Below are 6,680 nucleotides of genomic sequence, written 5' to 3'. Positions count from 1 at the left end.
TGGGGCCCCCCTTGTATCCGCCACTACCAAATCCTCCACCAGCAGACGGAGATGGTGGCCTCCCACCCCCTCATAACCCATTCGAGGGTGGGCCTGTGCCAGGTGGAGGAGCCGTTGGATTAGGAGCTGACAGAGGGAGAGACTGGAGCTGCTAAAACTGTGGGAAGTTAGGACATTTCTCAAGACACTGTCCTGGACGAGGGGCTCCTGCTGACGGAGGGAGAGACTGGAGCTGCTACAACAGTGGGAAGTTAGGGCATTTCTCAAGACACTGTCTTGGAGTAGGAGAAGGCTAAGGAGAGTGGCCGTCACCACCTGTTGTCGTGCAGGTGGACAAACCATTTGGAAGAGGAGGTGGATGAGGGGCTACCAACCGTGGGATGAGGCGGAAACAGAATAATAAATGAATGAAGAAAACAATGATGAAGAACCAGAAGAGACCTGTCAACTACTAAAATTGACCAATTTTGTCCACCCAAAACCCCTTTATTGACATTTGAGCTAATCAAACATAGAATTATGCCCTGTCTACCCCCCTCAAATAAAAAATGAATTTATCTGTTGCCTGTACTGAAGAAGGATTGTCATTGGGATTGAGAGAAAATGGAATCTTCCCATGCCTGATGAATTGTTACTATGCTGGGCACTTGAATGATCAACATGTTGAGGGACAGCTGAGATAGCTATCCCTTGCTTCCCGATTGCATGCTAACCGGGAAGTGTCTGAACACCTACATTCTACTGCTGCTGTTCCCTTATGTGAAGAGGACCCTGAATACCAACAGAGATTGTCAAAACAAAAAGAGAAAGTGGAGATAACCATGAATGGGATATACAGAGGAAAAGACTTCGTAGCAGCTGGAGTGTTGCTGACGGATACTATGATGAGTCTGTATGAACTCCCTGGCTCTGTTCCCCACTGTAGCTTATCAAAGGCTCCTGGAACACAATGGAAAGATGTAGCTGTTCGGATGAAGAAAGTGATGGAAACAACTGATTGGGTGGCTTGGGAAGAAGAGAGAAAGTGGTCAGCTCCAACAGCAACTTTCTATTCCCCATACTGTGCTACTGCAATGACAACACCAAGAAAATAACCAATTCCTGTTGATCAATGATTGGCTAAAAGATATACCTGAAGAACTGTGGGCTAAATCAAAGACCGACATTGCACGCATGAAAGGAGCTGCGCAAGTTGTGGTTGTTCCAAAAAGCACCCACAGACCTTACAAAGCTCAGTACCCTCTCAGCAAAGAAGCCAAAAAGGGATTCAAATCAAATCAAATTTTATGTGTCACATGTACCGAATACAACAGTGAAATGCTTACTTACAAGCACTTAACCAACAATGCAGTTTTAAGAAAATACCTTAAAAAAAAGTAACAAATAAAAGTAACAAATAACTAAAGAGCAGCAGTAAAATAACAATAGCGAGGCTATATACAGGGGGTACCGGTACATAGTCAATGTCAATGGGCACCGGTTAGTCGAGGTAATTGAGGGAATATGTACATGTAGGTAGAGTTATTAAAGTGACTATGCATCGATAATAACAGAGAGTAGCAGCAGCGCAGAAGGGGGGGGGGGCTATGCAAATAGTCTGGGTAGCTATTCCCATTCATAGTGCACTTGTTGAAAGAGGCGCTCTGGTTCTCTGCCCGAATTCGCCATGTAACAGACCAATTTTCCCTGTTAGGAAACAATCTGGTGATTATCGTGTTGTGCAAGACCTTAGAATAGTAAATGATGCTGTAGATGCTAGAGCACCCCTGATGCCTAACACTGTTTATCCCAGGGGCCTCCATGTAGTTGTTGTTTTTCAGTAATTCATTTAGCTAATGCTTTCTTTCTTTTCTCTTCTCTTCTTCTGTTGCTCCTGGAGGGCGTATTTTGGTTCAGTATGTTGACCGTTTGTTGGTTTGCTCACAATCAAAAGAATTATGTCACAAGGACGCTCGGTCATTGTTGATTTTTTTGGCAGAAAATTGTCATAAAGTTTCCACCAGTTTCCCCCAGTAAGATGCAAGTATGCCGAAGCTCCATTAAATATTTGGTCATGAGTCATGACATTACTTCTGAGGGTCGCTCCCTCTCCAAAGATAGATATTTGGTCATGAGTCATGACATTACTTCTGAGGGTCGCTCCCTCTCCAAAGATAGATATTTGGTCATGAGTCATGACATTACTTCTGAGGGTCGCTCCCTCTCCAAAGATAGATATTTGGTCATGAGTCATGACATTACTTCTGAGGGTCGCTCCCTCTCCAAAGATAGATATTTGGTCATGAGTCATGACATTACTTCTGAGGGTCGCGCCCTCTCCAAAGATAGATTAGAGGCAATTAAAGCTTTGCCTAAACCTGTTATGCCCTCTCCAAAAATACAGTACCAGGCAAAAGTTTGGACACACCTACTCATTCCAGGGTTTTTCTATGTTGGTGGATACGGGTGCTACTACCTCCACTTTTGGTAAAGGTACAAGACTTACCCCTAACCAATAAAACTATAAACGCTTTTGGGATTTCCTCCACCCCAGTAATACATTGTGAAACAAAACCTATGCCCTATTCCATAGGATCAATGAATGTTGAAAATGATTTTCTGTATTCACCCACCCAACCGTAACTTGTTAAGTAGAGACGTGTTAACTAAACTTAATGCTACAGTTTATTGTACCCCAGATAGAGTTTTCGTTGATATCCCAAAAGATGATATATTAAACCGATGAGTAAGCAGGCAAATTGAGGAGAGGGCACTCCCAGGAGGAGTGGGGGTCTGACACTGCCTCCCAGTCTATTTTGTCTCAGATGCCAGAAACCATATGGACAGAATATTCCAATGACAGTGGACTGTTGATCCCAGAAAGAAACCCTAGTCTAGATAGCTACTTTAAAAAGGAAGCTCTCTCCGAAGTTTATTGCTCCCCTTCTGAATTGGCCGATGTATTTTATAATTTCGGCGCATTACATATGAACCTCAAAATAATGGACATTTAATGAGTGTGAAGCAGAAAGTGAATATCCAACAGAAATTGGTAATAAATATTAAGAGTAGACTTAAATGCAAACACTGCCTTCCAATAAGGAAAAAGTTATCATGTTTGTTTTGTTTGTTTTTAAACCTTACAGTGGCGGTGAAAGCAGAACACAGGTTGATAGTGATCCGTGTGCATTAGCAGTAGTGATTGAGAGGGTCTTTCCTATTGGGAAGAAAGGGAGGGTCTTGTTGAAGGAAACAGATATGGAGACGAGTGAAAGTAACAAAGTGAATGGTAATATTAGTGGCTTTCAGATAGCACTCTAATAAGGCAATATCTTAGTAATTTGAAGGAGTAAATGTTTCAATACAAGGTCACATGATGAACAGAGGGATTGAGCCTTGGGACTAATATAATATTAATTCGATAGTTTGAATATACCAGTGATTTAAGTAAGAAGGTAATGTCATCTAAAACAATCATCTGTTTCCATGATGTGGAACACTGTCCAGAATTGGAGTAAATCCAAGTCAATGTTTTAGTACTGAATACTGAGCTGATAAGTCAGCATCAACTTTTTGAAGGCCCTAGCAGATTTGCTAAAAAACAGGTTTTATATTTTGACTAGTTGATGTCACAGGAAGTTCGTACAGAACAGGTCAATGCAACCCAATTGTGGTAAGAGCTTGGAAACAATCTGAGTCTACAGATCCCTTGTGTATGTGTGTGTTCTTTAGATTGTACAACCCAGAGTGAAGGGTTTGAAGGTATGAAGTGTTTGGTTTAATGTGTTGATTTCGCTTACTTTAATAGAAGAATAGAACCGCCTTTGATAGCTTAAAATTTAACGATAATTATCACAGAGTGTTAAAAGGAGGGAAAGTGAGGGAAAGTGTTGTTGTCTGAAGAGATAACATTGAATTGTACACAGCATCTCCTCTCCCTCTATCTTGGTTCATGCAGTTGACTGTGACCTCTTCCTCAGACCAATTGGCAGTACGCCCAGAACATTGTTCTGGGAACCAAAAGTAGTATCTCAGTTTCAAGGTCCCAGCTTTGGGAGAAGAAGCCTTGTGAGGTGTCAGTCAGTCACGTGCAGGAACCAACGTTTTAATGATGAATAATGAATAATGTCAATCATGCTTATTTGACTTGTTTGAGTAGCAGTATAAGAGTACTGAAAGGGAACGCCCTCCTCAGAGATTTCATCAAGCTTGGATTGAGTTTGTGAACCTCTCTGGCCGTTATAATGAAGATTGATTCATTTACATTGAGTTTGAGTCCTTAGTGGTGAATATCCATGACAGATTTTCGGGAAGCAAAGTGTCACCGGCCACAACAATATGATGCAAAATGCCTCATTAGAAGGATCAGGTAGGCCCCCGGGCACACTCCCTGAGGAGGGCTTTGCACTCATAGACTAATATTGCTAGCAATGAAATCGTTTCCTGGTTGTTAAAACTCGAATAGTTCGCATAATTTCAGTTTATTTGAGAAAATAAGCTAGTATAGTGTAGAGAATCATTGTACCATCTAAACCGCTGTGAAATATATTTTCCATAACCAAAAATATTGTATTTTCAGCTGTTTGAAGCTGGTGTACAAAACCAAAAGTAAAATTATGCAAAAACAAAACTTAAAAACGGGAAGTATATAAAAAGCGCACATAGAACAGATCTACAGCTTCTTATACTTGCTTTCAAGTAGAATGATAGATCTATAACTCATATTTATATGTGAATTTTGTCAGGTTACATATTTAAGCAATAAGGCACGAGGGGGTGTGGTATATGGCCAATATACGACGGTTAAGGTATGTTCTTACCCACGACGCAACGCGGAGTGCCTGGATACAACCCAAAGCCGTGGTATATTTAAGCTTGTTTCAGGGTCAGCTAGACAAATCAAGGCTAGTGGAATCAACTGGTTGTGCACAGCACACAGGGTTTTGGCATCATCACCACACATCAGATGTTACAACCTGTGACAAGGCTGCACAACTGGCCATTCTCCTTACAGATTTGATTGTTTATTGACAGAAACAGTGTGAAATGAAGGGGACACAGAGAGAAAGTACAGGCCAGTAGGTGCCGAGATTCTTACCCACACATGGGTACCAGAGGCCAGTGGTTGACATGATCAACCAGGCTCTTTGCACTGCAGCAGGGGTGAAATATACCATTAAGAAGTAAAGAAAGACCAAATCAAATCAAATCAAATTTTATTTGTCACATGAGCCGAATACAACAGGCGTAGACCTTACAGTGAAATGCTTACTTACAAGCCCTTAAACAACAATGCAGTTTTAAGAAAAATAAGTGTTAAGAAAAAAATAGATAAGTCAAATGCAAATAGTCCGGGTAGCCATTTGATTAGCTATTCAGGAGTCTTATGGTTTGGGGGTAGAAGCTGTTATGAAGCCTTTTGGACCTAGACTTAGCGCTTCGGTACCCGCTTGCCGTGCAGTAGCAGAGAGACCAATCTATGACTAGGGTGGCTGGAGTCTTTGACAATTTTTAGGGCCTTCCTCTGACACCGCCTGGTACAGAGGTCGTGGATGGCAGGAAGCTTGGGCTCAGTGATGTACTGGGCCGTACGCACTACCCTCTGTAGTGCTTTGCGGTCGGAGGCTGAGCAGTTGCCACACCAGGCAGTGATGCAACCAGTCAGGATGCTCTCGATGGTACAGCTGTAGAACTTTTTGAGGATCTGAGGACCCATGACAAATCTTTTCATTCTCCTGAGGGGGAGTGGGCTTTGTCGTGCCCGCTTCACGACTGTCTTGGTGTGCTTGGACCATGATAGTTTGTTGGTGATGTGGACACCAAGGAACTTGAAGCTCTCAGCCTGCTCCACTACAGCCCCGTGGATGGGAATGGGGGTGTGCTCGGTCCTCTCCTTTGTCTTGATCATGTTGAGAGAGAGGTTGTTATCCTGGAACCACTCGGCCAGGTCTCTGACCTCCTCCCTATAGACTGTCTCATCGTTGTCAGTGATCAGTCCTACCACTGTTGTGTCGTCTGCAAACTTAATGATGGTGTTGGAGTCGTGCCTGGCCACGCAGTCATGGGTGAACAGGGAGTACAGGAGGGGACTGAGCATGCACCCCTGAGGGGCCCCAGTGTTGAGGATCAGCGTGGCAGATGTATTGTTACATACCCTTTGAATTGAACTCCAGCTCTTTCTTGAAGTCAAGGTCACTTACACAGTGACCATCAACAGCCTGGATGAGAGCAATGGTTCCATAGTGAACTCTTCCCTTCTATGTCTGCCAGGACCAAAATTGTGACCAGGGATATCTCTGGCATCATCCATCCATAGATTTGTGGAAAAACTTTAGCAGAGAATGAACCCATCAATTTCCCTTGCACTAAAGAATTTGAGATCACAGTTTTTTAAACCCTTATTTTACCAGTTAAGCTGACTGAAAACACATTCTCGTCTACAGCAACAACCTGGGGAATAGTTAAAGGGGAGAGGAAGGTGGACGAATGAGCCAATTGGAAGCAGTTCAGTTGTGTAAAGCAAAACAAACTATTTTGGCAAGAGCTGGAGTTCAATTCAAAGTTTGTCTGGTACCATCTGATGGCCATAAGCAGGTTATCTACAACAGTGGCCTCATCAGGGTCCATCTTCCACCTCACTGTCCGAAGACACACACTTTCAGCTGACATCATGACAGAGAGAAAGGAGACAGAGAAAATAA

Source organism: Salvelinus namaycush, chromosome 38, assembly GCF_016432855.1.
Source record: "Salvelinus namaycush isolate Seneca chromosome 38, SaNama_1.0, whole genome shotgun sequence".
In the NCBI taxonomy this organism is placed as follows: Eukaryota; Metazoa; Chordata; class Actinopteri; order Salmoniformes; family Salmonidae; genus Salvelinus; species Salvelinus namaycush.
This window is presented reverse-complemented; position numbering follows the sequence as displayed.